General features: G+C 40.7%; 1 protein-coding gene across 1 annotated transcript in view; it reads right to left on the reverse strand.

Annotated features, from left to right (window-relative positions):
- grin3a (glutamate receptor, ionotropic, N-methyl-D-aspartate 3A) overlaps positions 1-15000 on the reverse strand; it is a gene marked incomplete at both ends in the record, with an annotated part of 212036 nt that overhangs the window by 140993 nt on the left and 56043 nt on the right.

Consider the following 15000-nt stretch of genomic DNA (forward strand, 5'->3'; position numbering starts at 1 on the left):
AATTTTACCATTATGGGATGTCGATTTACCCGGTCCATCTCCAGCTTGTATAATGGTATATACGTCCAAATCATGTTGTTTATCGAGTTATTGGCAATCGATCGCTATGTAGTGTGTCGAGATCGAGTCCCGGAACCTATAGCTAGTGCCCGGAAGTAATACGGCCGACCAGCACAATCTCCGTAGCACTTCCTGTTAAGCGATTGCGCCGATCGGCCACCAGATGGCGCTCCTGAACCGCCAGAGAGCTCAGTGGGTCCTCCTGGTGGATCTCAGGCCAGCGGAGGGGAAATATGAATCCGATCCCAGATTTTTGAAATATTGATATTAAAGACGCTGTAAGGCGTCTTCGGCAACTTGAGCATGGCCGGGAATGACGTGTTTAGGCGTTTTCCGGCAGCCAAAGTGTTAACAAGGCTTAATCAGAATTAATCTTTTACTTTTATTTGTTACTTTCTATTAATTTTATTTTATTTTACTTTTATGTTCTTCCATTTCATTGGTTGTTTTATTCATTTTAATTGTTTTTATCCATTTTAATTGTTTTATTCATTTTACTTTTTGTCTATATCTCCTGTAACACTCTGAGATTCTAAATATAAAGTGCGAATATAAAGTGCGGTACAAATTGAATCTATTATTATTATTATTATTATTATTATTATTATTATTATTATTATTATTATTATTATTATTATTATTATTATTATTATTACTTCCTGCCACCAACGGTAAACAGCACAACACAATCCACACAGACAGCTTTGATCGCGGGAGAAAAAAATATCAGTTGTACTTTTTTTTTGAATACTTGAAACCCTTTTTTTGTGGAATATTTGATGCAGCCCAGCCTCACCCAGACTCTACCTCCAGCGGCCCCCAGGTAAATTGAGTTTGAGACCCCTGATTTAGATGGTGGGACTATAATAGGTGCACCAGTGCAACTTAATATACCCCCATCTTTTTAATAGTATCACGCTCATTTATCAATTGTTCATCAACCGAAGGGGGCTAATATGTGTGTGCGTTTGTGTGTGTATGTGCGGGGAGAGAGAGAGAGAGAGAGAGAGAGAGAGAGAGAGAGAGAGAGAGAGAGAGAGAGAGAGAGAGAGAGAGAGCGAGAGAGAGAGAGAGTGAGGTTTGTAAATGGCCAATGTGAGGACGCAAGTCTGTCCAGACATTTAACCCATGCAGCGTGCTCCTCACTCTCTCTCTCTCTCTCTCTCTCTCTCTCTCTCTCTCTCTCTCTCTCTCTCTCTCTCTCTCTCTCTCTCTCTCTCTCTCTCTCTCTTTCACCAAGAGACTCTTTACCCCAGATACTCTTTACCCCAGAGACTATTTACCCCAGAGACTATTTACCCCAGAGACTCTTTACCCCAGAGACTATTTACCCCAGAGACTCTTTCACCAAGAGACTCTTTACCCCAGATACTCTTTACCCCAGAGACTCTTTACCCCAGAGACTCTTTCACCAAGAGACTCTTTACCCCAGATACTCTTTACCCCAGAGACTCTTTACCCCAGAGACTATTTACCCCAGATACTCTTTACCCCAGAGATTTACCCCAGAGACTATTTACCCCAGATACTCTTTACCCCAGAGATTTACCCCAGATACTCTTTACCCCAGATACTCTTTACCCCAGAGATTTACCCCAGAGACTCTTTACCCCAGATACTCTTTACCCCAGAGACTCTTTACCCCAGATACTCTTTACCCCATAGATTTACCCCAGATACTCTTTACCCCAGATACTCTTTACCCCAGAGATTTACCCCAGAGACTCTTTACCCCAGATACTCTTTACCCCAGAGACTCTTTACCCCAGATACTCTTTACCCCAGCCAGAGACTCTTTACCCCAGAGACTCTTTACCCCAGATACTCTTTACCCCAGCCAGAGACTCTTTACCCCAGAGACTCTTTACCCCAGAGACTCTTTACCCCAGAGACTCTTTACCCCAGATACTCTTTACCCCAGCCAGAGACTATTTACCCCAGAGACTCTTTACCCCAGAGACTCTTTACCCCAGAGACTCTTTACCCCAGATACTCTTTACCCCAGCCAGAGACTCTTTACCCCAGAGACTCTTTACCCCAGCCAGAGACTCTTTACCCCAGATACTCTTTACCCCAGATACTCTTTACCCCAGCCAGAGACTCTTTACCCCAGCCAGAGACTCTTTACCCCAGATACTCTTTACCCCAGATACTCTTTACCCCAGAGACTCTTTACCCCAGAGACTCTTTACCCCAGATACTCTTTACCCAAGAGACTCTTGAACAAGAGACGATTTCCCTAGAGACTTACAAACGTTAGCAATAAACCACTAACCTGTAATGGAAATTTTTCAACCTTATCAACCCTGCCAGTCTTATCTGCACCAGACCACATCCACTGGGTTTAAATGTCCAACAGCCCTGAGGCAAAACTAAAGTTCAGAATTGGTTTCTTAAAATACGTATGGTGCACTTGATTTAACATGTGGATAGGATGCTTGAACAGCCACAGACTGGGACAATTATCTCCACAGATAAAATAATCAAGTTGACCTATGGACCTGTTCAGTGGAATTATGTTGCTAGGGAAACAGCTTGGGTAACAACAACTACTTTTACAACAATGTTTATGTTGTCATGTTAGAAAAGGTACAGCTAACCCATGCATCTCCCTAACTCTCTCTCTCTCTCTCTCTCTCTCTCTCTCCTTATCTCCTAACACCATCCTAACACCCTCTGTCACCCTATCTCACATAACTTTCTCCATTTTAGACACTGCCCTATTGTATACTGTACATACAGGCACGGCAACGCCTCTACTTCCTCAGGCGCCTAAGGAAGTTCCAAGTCAGTCAGAAGATCCTTAAGAACTTCTACTCATGCACAATAGAGAGCATATGGCAATATCACCTCCTGGTTTGGGAATAGCACCGCACAAGACCGTAGCAGACTACAGAGAGTGGCCCGTTCAGCCGAACGCACAATTGGAGGGGGGCTTCCCACTCTCCAGGGCATTTACAACAAGCGGTGCATGGGCAAGGCTGAGAGAATTATCAAAGACTCGAGCCACCCAAACCCTCTTTGAACTGCTGCGGTCAGGCAAGCGATACCGGAGTCTCATGGCAAGCACAGAGAGACTCAGAAGAAGCTTCTATCCCCAGGCCATCAGGATGCTCAACGAACAATAACAATATGTAACAACCTTCAAATGCACTCACAGCTCACAGCACACACATCCACACGCACACACTCACTTTAAACATACAACTCACTGCAGCACCCACTTTAACCACTTTAGAACACCTAAGCACACTTTATATTTATTGGTAAAGAATTTGCACTACAACCCATACCTCATTACACCTTACTGTAAATTGGACCTAAATTGTACCTCATCCTTTGCACTGTATAGTATATTGTATGGTAACTCAGTTACTTCTACTCTACATTGAGCATTGTATATATGTATATACTGAACATTTTTGTCTACGTACTTGACTTCTATTTTATACTTGCTATACTTATTTTATACTTATCTTTTTTGCCTAGCACAGTCTCTGGAGCGTACCAGAAAGAAGCATTTTGTATAAAAGTATTCTGTACTTCTGTATGACAACTAATAAAGAAACTTGAAACTTGAAATTGAAACATTCAGAGTTTGAAGGGTTGAATCCTTCACCAATCACCCAGCTGATTGTGTGCTTAAAAGTGTGATCCACCAGAATACAAACAAAATTATGTATTCTGATGATAACTTTTTTCTGTATTACTGTATCTTGATGTGTAATAGTATAATATAGAAGGCTGTATAAGGCGAGTAATCAAACTAATAATTTGAATGTTTCTGTAATGATCAGCATGTTTTACAATAACTGTAACATAATAGTTTATTTGTAATATGATTCCTGTAATCATGTTACATCTGTTACTATGCCCAACCCTGCATATAAGGCCCTCCTTGACTTACAAGAAGTACAAACATGGCAGCGCTGACTTCAAGGTTTTCACAATTATTAAGAAACAAACTGCACTATTTGTTTTGGAAATAACATTTCCTTATCTGTAAAGGTTACATCCCAAACCTCATTTTCCTATTCCCCTGAAGCTCCTGTGGTTCCAGTGTTATCAAATATTATCATCTCACACAGGGTATAGGCTCCACTGTGAGTTGCCTCTGGCTTGTCTGTTGTTCAGATTTGAACTCATGTCTCTCATGTTGGATTGTGCTGATACTCTTTTTTTCCTAATGTAAAGGTTTTATAGATAATATTCCTTATTTTAAGAGTATGGAATTCTAACAACATTCCGGAACATACTGGAACATTCTAACACTGTAAAAACGACATATTGGAATAATCTAGAACATTTAAAACATTCTTTGATATATGGAACATTCTGGAATAACAGCAATATGTGGCCAGACATACAGCCAGTAGACCTTCGGGGGAATAACCAATAGCATCTAGCTGCAGAACCACAGAACCATCACAGCAGCGGCTGGCTGAGGACCGGTGGGCCCATCTCGGAATAATATTCTTCATAACGGATCATCGCCCACCCCTGGCCAGGGGAAATGCTGCATATACGTATTTAAAACCGGCTTTTTACTAATTGGAAATATGTCCACTACTTCTCCAATTTATACTCTAGGTGTTTAAGCATAGCAAAGCTCTTTCAAGATCAAAGTTAATGTTCTCTTTTCTTTCTTTTTTCTTCTCTTTTCTCTGATTTATTGAGGTTCTCTTTTCAGTTCAATACCTCTATATTATTCTTGGGTTATTATAAATTACACAAGTTCTTATAAAATTTAAGTGATTATGGTATGATAATTGAAGCTTATTTTTGGTCTTTATTTTTATTTTTATCTTATTTTAATTTTTATTTAACAGGAGAGTGGCCAAGCCACAGTTGACATTCTACTTATGGTAGAATTGTTTAGAATGTTAGATCCTATGGTATACATAGGAATGTTAAGGATAGTTGTGTTCATGGAACACAGTCCTGTACGATTCTCGGTGGGAGGGGGGAATAGGGGATTTTTATTTGTATATATGTATGTTTTTAAGCTCGGCTCTCAACGGGACCTCAATAATTGGATGTACATCTATTGTAGCTTCGCACTCCAGAAGCATTACCAACAACTACACAACAACATGTATAGATTATGGCTAGTTTGAATATAATGATCTGGAACACTGGTGGAATAAATAATCAACACAAACGCAAAAGCGTGCTCACACTGATGAAAAAAGAACAGGTGGACGTGGCTCTGCTAAGCGAAACGCACATTTTAGAGAAAGACATAGATACGTTAGCGGACAACACATATCATAACATTAGTCACTCTTCCTTTGGAACGAGAACTCGGGGAGTAGCCATAGTCGTTAGACGGAAGTTGAATATTGAATTGAAGGGAGTATGGTCTGATGCAGATGGTCAGATAACTATAGCTAAGATTTTACACAAGAACAGGAAAATAGCGTTGGTAGCGGTATACGCCCCAAATTTATACGAAGTTAGTTTCTTCACTACACTTACCGGAGTAATGTTAGACCTTCCAGAATACTCATTTATAATTGGTGTGGATTTTAATGCCATTTGGAATCCAAGGATGGACAAATCTAACCCCTCCTTTTCCAGCGAACAAAAAAATGCATCTAATGCATTAAAGGATTGGTCGAAGATTACAGGTGTAAATGACTTATGGCGATCACTCAACCCCACGACCCGGAAGTACTCTTGTCGATCTGCGAGACATAACACATTATCCAGAATAGATTACGTTTTTACATCCCCGAGACTATTTGATAACTACGATGTGGAAATGATACCCAATGCATTATCAGATCACTGTTATTTACTCCTAAAAGGAACATTTGGTATACTATCATCCCGAGCCCCAAGATGGCGATTTAACACGATGCTGCTTAATAACAAGGAATTCATTACACAAATCAAAGAAGCTCTTACGGTATTCCTATGGATGAATGCGAACTCGGTGCAGGATCCCAGAATATTATGGATGTCGGCAAAGGGAATGATCAAGGATTTCACTGATAGCTTTTCCTCCAAAATACGCAAGAATCTATGCTCAAAACTGGCTGAACTGGAAACGCTTTATTCAACGTTATTTAATTTTTTACAATACAACAACTCGGTTCCACTGGAAAATCAAGTCAATATACTAAAAAAAGAGATTAACGCCATATACAGACAACAATCTGAAATGCAAATACGTAGCACAAGACAACAGCAGTACTCCCAAGGTTCCAAACCAAGTCACCTATTAGCTATGCGATTAAGAGTCAACGCAAAATTTGCAGATATAACTACCATTAGAGCACAACAAGGACTTGTTACAGAACCCAAAGAAATAAACACGACATTCAAAGAATTCTACTCCAACTTATACAAATCAGAAACGACCTTTGATCAAAACAAAATGGACACATATCTTAATCAAATTAACCTTCCTAAACTTTCAGAGGATGACGCTAAACAGTTAGAAACACCGATCACACTAGATGAACTTAGGGAGGCCATATCTGAAATTCAAAGTGGTAGGGCTCCTGGAAGAGACGGTATCCCACCAGAAATGTACCTCTCCTGTTGGGACATAATTGGTCCCTTATTACTAAATATGATGTTATACTCAGTCAAGGAGGGGAACTTCCATAATAATGACAATATTGCACTCATAACAGTCCTCCTTAAAAAAGACAAAGACCCCACCGAGTGCGGTAGTTACAGTCAGACCTTTAAGCCTCCTTGGAACCGATATCAAACTGTACTCTAAGGTATTAGCCATCAGACTACAAAAGCATATGACGTCTTTAATTCATCCGGACCAAACTGGCTTCATAAGAGGCCGCTTGATCACTGATAACATAAGACGATTACTACACGTACTAGATGCTAACAAGGAAGACAACACTCCTAAGGCGATGCTGTCCCTGGATGCAATGAAAGCTTTTGACAGGTTGGAATGGTCGTATCTATGGGCAGTATTAGAAAGGATGAGGTTAGGAAAAGGATTCATTGATATGATTAAAGTATTATACAAAGACCCATCGGCCATGATCACAACAGGCACAATCATCTCCGAAATCTTTCCGGTATCACGTTCTTCCAGACAGGGTTGCCCTCTTAGTCCCGGACTATTCAATCTATCATTCAAGTCAAGTCAAGTCAAGAGTTTTAATTGTCACGGCATACAGGTATACAATGAAATGCGGGTGGTCTTGCCCGCAACGATGTGCAATACAGTGGTACATATAATAGAATCAAAAGAAGAAACAACATTGTGCAGTAACAGGTAACAGGTAACATGGAGTGACATCTCGGTATCTGTACATAGTTATTTACAGAGCATATGGGACATGCTAGTTAGCTTTGGTAGTGCAATACACTGTTCCTGTTATTCTAATTTAAAGTGTCCTTTCCTTTGGCCATAAGTGTGCGTGTGTGCGACATGAGTGTGTGCCCGCTCATGTTAAAGTGTTAAGTGGCTGCTTGTGTGTGAGCGTGCACAGTGTGCGTGTCGTGTGTGTGTTCATGTGTGCTTGTGTGTGGACAGTTCAATGTTCTGAGCACTCAATGTTCATTGTTCATGGCTCTGATGGCCTGGGGGAAGAAACTGAGCCTAAGCCGCTCTGTCCTAGTAGCTGGGGTTCGCAGGCGTCTGCCTGACCTCAGCAGCTGAAACAGGCTGTTATTGGGGTGGTGAGGGTCTTTCATTATCCTGCAGGCTCTGGATTTGCACCTCTTGTTGTATAGAACCTGCAGGGGGGGTAGTGCAATACCCGTGGTACGCTCGGCTGAGCGCACCACTCTCTGTAGGGCATTAGAGCCTTTAGCACAATATATAAGACAATCCCAATCCATAGAACCAATCGTAATCAAGGGCACACAACACAAAATTAGTTTATATGTTTGGGAGTTGAAATATTTCCTACCATAAGCCAAACGGTGAAGCACAATTACATAAAAATCCAAAACAAAATCAAATACGACCTTGTCAGGTGGTCAAAACTTAAAAACTCAGTACAGGCACGGATATCAATAATTAAGATGGACGTCCTACCTAGAATCAACTTCTTCAGCTCAATGCTACCGTTACCCCCTCCAAAGGGTTACTGGAAAGAATTACACTCCTCCACATACAAATTTAGTTGGAATAACAAACCACCACGTATAAAAAGATCCACCGCACAGAGAAACAAAGGAGACGGTGGTATGGCATTTCCAGATTTCTACCACTATTTTAAGGCGTACACTTTAAGACCACTAACAACATGGTTTGATCCCCAAGCATCAGTATCCTGGAGAAATTTAGAAGAAAATATAGTAGCTCCATATAGGCTGAAGGACATAGTATACACCAAATTATCAATTAAGCAATGCGAACGGAAATTTGGCCCCATAATCACTCATGCGATCCGGATATGGCGTGAAACACAAAAAAAAGATTCTATCCCACATAAATGGCATAATGATACTCCCTTATTCAATAACAATGCACTCTTGATTGGAAAACAACCTATAAGATTCCCTAGATGGGAAAAGCAAGGCATACACTCATTAGGAGACGTTTTCAACAAACAAAGTCCACATATTATTTTTACGCGCAGTTATTGGCATGTTTGAAGTCTCACAGTGTTCCATTAACGATACCAATTGCACACCACAGATACCACAAATGTTTCTATGAAAGAGAGACATCGAGAGGTTTTGTATCAGATTTTTATCATCAATTACTAACGGCCTCGTATGAAACCCTCCACCTAGACTCTATTTGGAGGAGGGATATACCAGACCTGGAAATAGACTTTGAGTGGCAAGAAGCCTGGGCAAATGTTCAACTTGCATCAAGGAACCCGGACCATCAACAAATCAATCTTAACTATATCCATAGGACATACTTGACTCCTATAAGACTGAACAGAATGGGTCTTAAACAAGACTCCAAATGCTCCTTATGTACAAATGGGGACGAGGGGACATTTATGCATACTGGGACTGCCCACCAGTTAAGATATTCTGGAAAGAAGTGACCCATTCTGAATATACCTGTACACCCCTCTGTATTACTGCTGAATGATGTTTTTGTATATGCAGAACATCCACAGCTAAAGAGATTGGTTTTATCTGGTATCACAGTGGCTAAAAAGCTGATAGCATCACGATGGTTTCAACCGGAAAAAATGTGCCGGAAGGTCTGGATTCTTACATATCTCGATGTGATTTATCAAGAAATATCTACAGCAAGAATTTTGGGTCTCAATGAATCCAAAATGACAATGTGGTTAGAAGTGGTGGAGAGAATAAAAGCTAGCATATAATGGTAGTGTATGGTTAGGAACAAGTTATAATGGTTGGATTATCCAATGGGGGGTCCGGGAGGGGGGGGTACGAGCTAGAGCAGTGATTCCCAACCTGGGGTCCGCGGACCCCCTGGGGACCGCCAGGGGGCGCAGGGGGTCCGCCAGACCACAGATGATTTGAGGTATTTTTTTTTTGATATTTTTTTTCTTTTTTTTTTATCATCAGAAGCATGAATAGTCTCTCCACTACAATACAAAATAAAGATAAATAAATAAACATCTAGACATGATTTTTGAACGTTAACAGTAGGCTACCGGGTAGCCGCTAAAACGCGAATCAGTTGACTGTATCACTTTCTGTAGCTAGCCTAGCACGCTAGTTAACTTTCTCGGCTCGTCTGCAGTCAGCCGCCAGAGGCGAAAATGTGTGACAAACGAAAAGGAGATGACGGCAGCTCATCTGCAAAAAAAGTTAGGACCTACAGCAATCGCGAAAATTACATCACCATGGGCTTCACTGAGGGACCAGACAAACGACCTGAGTGTGTGATTTGTGGAGAAAAGTTGGCAAACTCGAGCCTGAAGCCCAGCAAGCTGAAGAGACATCAGGCGTCTAAGCACCCAGAAACCGTTGGGAAGGATCCAGACTTTTTTCGGAGGAAAGAACAGTCTCTCAAGGCGAACAAGCCTGTTGATGTTAGAGTAGCGTGGAGCAGGGGTGGCAGTGATTTACAGAAGGCTACCGAAGCCTCCTTTGAGTGTTCGCTTTTAATTGCAAAAGCAAAGAAACCGCACAATATTGGCGAGCAGCTCATCAAACCATCAAAATGGTTTAGAAACTGTGCGGCCCACAGGTGGCGGATAAACTAAAATCAGTACCACTCTCGAACAATGTAGTGAAAGATCGAATTGATAATATGTCAAGTGATTGCGAGCAGCAGCTGTCAGAAAAGCTTAGAAAGGGTCCATTTGCCATACAACTTGATGAAACTACAACTGTCGCAGACGAGGCTGTGCTCATCGTTTATGTGCAATATATTGAAAATGAGGATCTGAAGCAGGACATTCTCATGTCAGTCAACCTTACTACCACCACTCGAGGTGAGGATATTTTTACTGCAGTGGATTCTTACTTCATTCAACATAAATGCAAACCGTTCACCATTAGGGCCTGATTTGAGAGGATGAATACAGGATTTGAATATTGGCCAAAATTTTGAAATACATATGGTGCAAGATTAGATTTGTTGATTGAAGGCACAAGTCAAAGAAGCATAGTGGGTCTAATTATGATGCATATGCCTGTGTATAAGCAGTTTGTTATTAAAATGACAAAAAAAAAGTATTAAACCCAGCTAGGACAGATTCTCTCTGCTACTGATTGGAATTTCCTGTCTCATATTTAGTTTAATTTGTTGCATTGATTTGTTCCATAAATGCAAACCGTTCACCATTAGGGACTGATTTGAGAGGATGAATACAGGATTTGAATATTGGCCAAACATTTTGAAATGCATATGGTGCAAGATGAGATTTGTTGATTGAAGGCACAAGTTAAAGAAGCATAGTGGGTCTAATTGTGATGCTTATGCCTGTGTATAAGCAGTTTGTTATTAAAATGACAAAAAAAGGTATTAAACCCAGCTAGGACAGATTCTCTCTGCTACTGATTGGAATTTCCTGTCTCATATTTAGTTTAATTTGTTGCATTGATTTGTTCCATAAATGCAAACCGTTCACCATTAGGGCCTGATTTGAGAGGATGAATACAGCATTTGAATATTGGCCAAACATTTTGAAATGCATATGGTGCAAGATGAGATTTGTTGATTGAAGGCACAAGTCAAAGAAGCATAGTGGGTCTAATTGTGATGCATATGCCTGTGTATAAGCAGTTTGTTATTAAAAAAAAAAAAAAAACGTATTTTATGGTATCTTATTAGGAGGGGGTCCGCGAATTTCATCAGAGATGTTTGGGGGTCCCTGGGGGGAAAAAGGTTGGGAACCACTGAGCTAGAGCATATGTGTATAGGTTTTTAGATAACAGGTATTAGGGGTATATCCTGTATAAGACATTTAACTAAATGGTGATTTCATTGGATGTGCACTGTCAACTAATGCTTGTATATCTTATCGTGTGTTGTCATGTTTGTTTATGTGTTTGTTTAAAAAATAATAAAAAAATTAAATACAAAAAAATATATAACATTCCACAGCCACTCGATGTGGCACTAGAGCACCAGCATGTGATTGATCCAATCAGGTGCATTCCAAGTGGGGAAATGGGAAGTAGGGTTACAACAACAACATTCATTTTGGACCCGCCATTTTTTTTTCAAATGATAAATTCATTAATCAATCAATATTTGGGGAAAAGCTATACTTTTATTCCGCACCTTTCTAAAAGCTATGGGGAGGTATTATTTAAAAAACTAAAAAGATTAATCTACATTAAAATATTATCTCTAGAACCTTTAATCTAATGGTAGAAAAAGTCTTGCATCTTGCACACTAATGCTATTGAGCACTTTACCGCCTTCATTATATTACAGAGGTGAATATATTTGATATACAATGTCACAGTTAACGAGCGAATAGTCGCCTAACAACAAGCATATGGTTATCGTTTCTAGCCTTTGGGTTGTTCATGTTTTGCTCCCATGTATGCTGTAGCTTGAATGTACATGCTAAGTGAGTTAATTAAAAGTGTGGGAAGGCAAAGGTATGAATGTGTAAGGTAAACCACTCAAAGACACTTTTAAGCATCACTGTCTGGGCTATACTCTGCTATAATATATATATAGTGCGCTACCAGAGCCACAGGAAAACACACTGCATTTCTAGACCGGTGTCCCTTATTTAGTAAACCTCTGACAAGACCCATGAATCTGGGATAAGCAGCTTACAAATGAACTAAAGGGAGAGTCCTGTCTGTCTTTCCAACTGTCAAACTTCAAATAACACATGGTGCTGCTGGACCAAGAGTGTTAAACTCGTGCACGCAGGCTACTGAAAGGTGAAAACTCCTTGTTCATATAAATCACATGCTCAAATACTGCCTGGCATGTTCAGCTGGCCCGCAGACTGAATTCGCTAATCAATTAGTTTTGGCCTGCAGCCTCACCTATAGTCGCAATTGAACTGGCCAGTGATACAAATGAAACGCATGTGTCACAACATGTGTTTTTGTTGAATGGAAATGCATCGACCCTGCTTTCGTGTGCCATTGGAGGAGGACTCAGTATTTAGCCTTCAGTTGTCCCTCATGTTTTTAGTTACATGCGCTTTTAAAAGCTTGGTATAAGACTCGGGCCGTGGTACTGTTTGGATGTATCCAATTTACTGTATCAAGTGAATTGTCGCTAATTCATCATACCTACTCTGAAATCAAAAGCATGGAAATGATTGGTTTTGCATAACATAAGTGAAAGCTGCGATAGAGATGTTTTGTGTGTGTTGCATGCGTGCACGTGTATCTATGTGTGTTGCACTTAGTTTTCCAATTCAATTTATCAGATAATTGCTCATCTTACAATCTATTGTGGTTGAATGACTAATTAAAACCTAATAATATGTACCATTAGCAAATTCGTTATTATTTTAATTAGTTTCACATACCTACTTCACAAATCAAAGCCATGGATTATCTCAAATGTAATTGCTTTTTTGCAAGACACATGAAAGAAAGGTGAGATGTTTCCAATGTGTGTGTGTGTGTTTGTGTTCTCCAATAGTCCAGGACCGGTTTAGCCAAGAAGTGCTATCTAACAAACTCTTGTGGGTCAATAATTAATTGAAACCTAATATATGTATTTTAAATCTGTAAAATAAAATCGATCAATAAAAAGCTGTTATCCATAAATGATGCCTCCACCAACCTTTTAATGAAAGAAATAGCCTCCTTTGTATTTACTGAGGCACCATAGAATGAACAGAAGTACAATAACATATTGAGCTGGTGTGCACAACTTGAATAGATAAACCAATTAAGCTAGTGTCTTCAGGGAAATTCACTTTTATTATTGTGTGTCTGGCCTGCAAAATCTGTATTTTTTATTTCGACTCCCTTGGTAATTGAGTTTGACACCCCATTATGCACGATCTTGCTAATGTCTCCAATACATTTCTTCCCAGTTCCCATAATGTTTGCTGATGACATTAATAAGGAGCTGGCGGGGTGTTTCTGTATGCAAATTAAGTGCGAGAACGCACTTCCAGTTTAAGAATGAGTGACGTTCTTCATTCATGGGAACCCAGCTGCGAGGATTTTGGCCACTTACAGACACCGTTTCACGTGTTCAGAAATCCGGAGGAGGATTTTCATAAATTTGTTAGTACAAACGTGGGGCGACAGTGGCTCGGGAGGTAGAGCAGTCGTCTGGCAATCCGGAGGTTCTCTGTTCGAATCCCGCTCCTCCCGGGCAGCGTGTCGATGTGTCCTTGAGCAAGACACTTAACCCCTAATTGCTCCCGATGAGCAGTTTGGCACCTTGCATGGTTGCCTCCGCCGTCGGTGAATGGGTAAAATGTGAGGAACAAATTGTAAAGCTTTGGATAAAAGCGCTATATAAATGCAGCCATTTACCATTTACAAACTTTTTACGAAGATAGTTACGAAGATACTTACGAACATGTTCGAAAATAAGGTCCAATGTCCATAAATCAAATGTATTATATTCAGTGGCAGAAACACAACATCTAGCCAAAATCACAATTGACAAGCTTCATCTACAAGATTCCTCAGAGTCAAAGCAAACAATTTATAATATAAACACACTTTCCAAACATGCGTCTTCAAAGGTTAGAGAAATGGGCTGGAGACCAGAAGGTCGCCGGTTCGATCCCCTGGCTAGCAGAAAAAATCGGGGTGGGGAAGTGAATGAATAACTCTCTCCCGTCCCTCAATACCAACCCGCTGAAGTGCCCTTGAGCAAGGCACTTAACCCCTAACTGCTCCAGTGGAGCTGCCCAGTGGCCAACAGTGTGTGAAAGGAGGAGTGAATGGAATTCGGGAAAATTCCAGAATTGACCCAAGGGGATCAATAAAGGAATATCTCATCTTATCTTAACTGTGTGAGTGTGAAGCAGGGTGTCTGAAAAAGAGAATTTGTGCTCAGCGAACCTTTAAGGTTAAAATAAATAAATAAAAAATGTCATCGTCATGGAGGGAACTCTGTTTAATTTCCACTTCAAGGCTAATTCACAGATTGTTTTATGTTTCAGTCAGCGAAACGACATCCCCTAAAGCACTCGTTGTCCATTTCCAATGAAATATCAAGGCACTATAAAGTATAGATTTCACATTCTCATCAGGAAGACCTGTCATCCTGCCGCTATTCTTTCCAAACTAATCAAAAAAGTTATCTCAATTCGTCACACGCTTCACCATTAGTCCCGTTGTCGTCTAGAGCGAGGAAGATCATGGCAGACCCCGCCCACCCGGGTCACAACCTCTTCACCATGCTCCCCCACGGCAGGCGGCTACGGCTGCCCAAGACATTAAAGTCCCGCCATAGACTCAGCTTCTTCCCCTCAGCAGCTCGCCTGGTAAATTAGTCAGGTGTCCCCCTGCTCCCCCCCATCCACCCCTCTATGACGAGCTGCTAGGGCTGGACCTCTGGACTTGAACTGTGCTGCACTGTTTCCATGTCCCCTACCACTGCACTTTACTGTCTTA

The sequence above is a fragment of the Notolepis coatsorum genome (genome assembly GCF_963971535.1).
Source record: "Notolepis coatsorum genome assembly, chromosome: 11".
NCBI lineage: Eukaryota > Metazoa > Chordata > Actinopteri > Aulopiformes > Paralepididae > Notolepis > Notolepis coatsorum.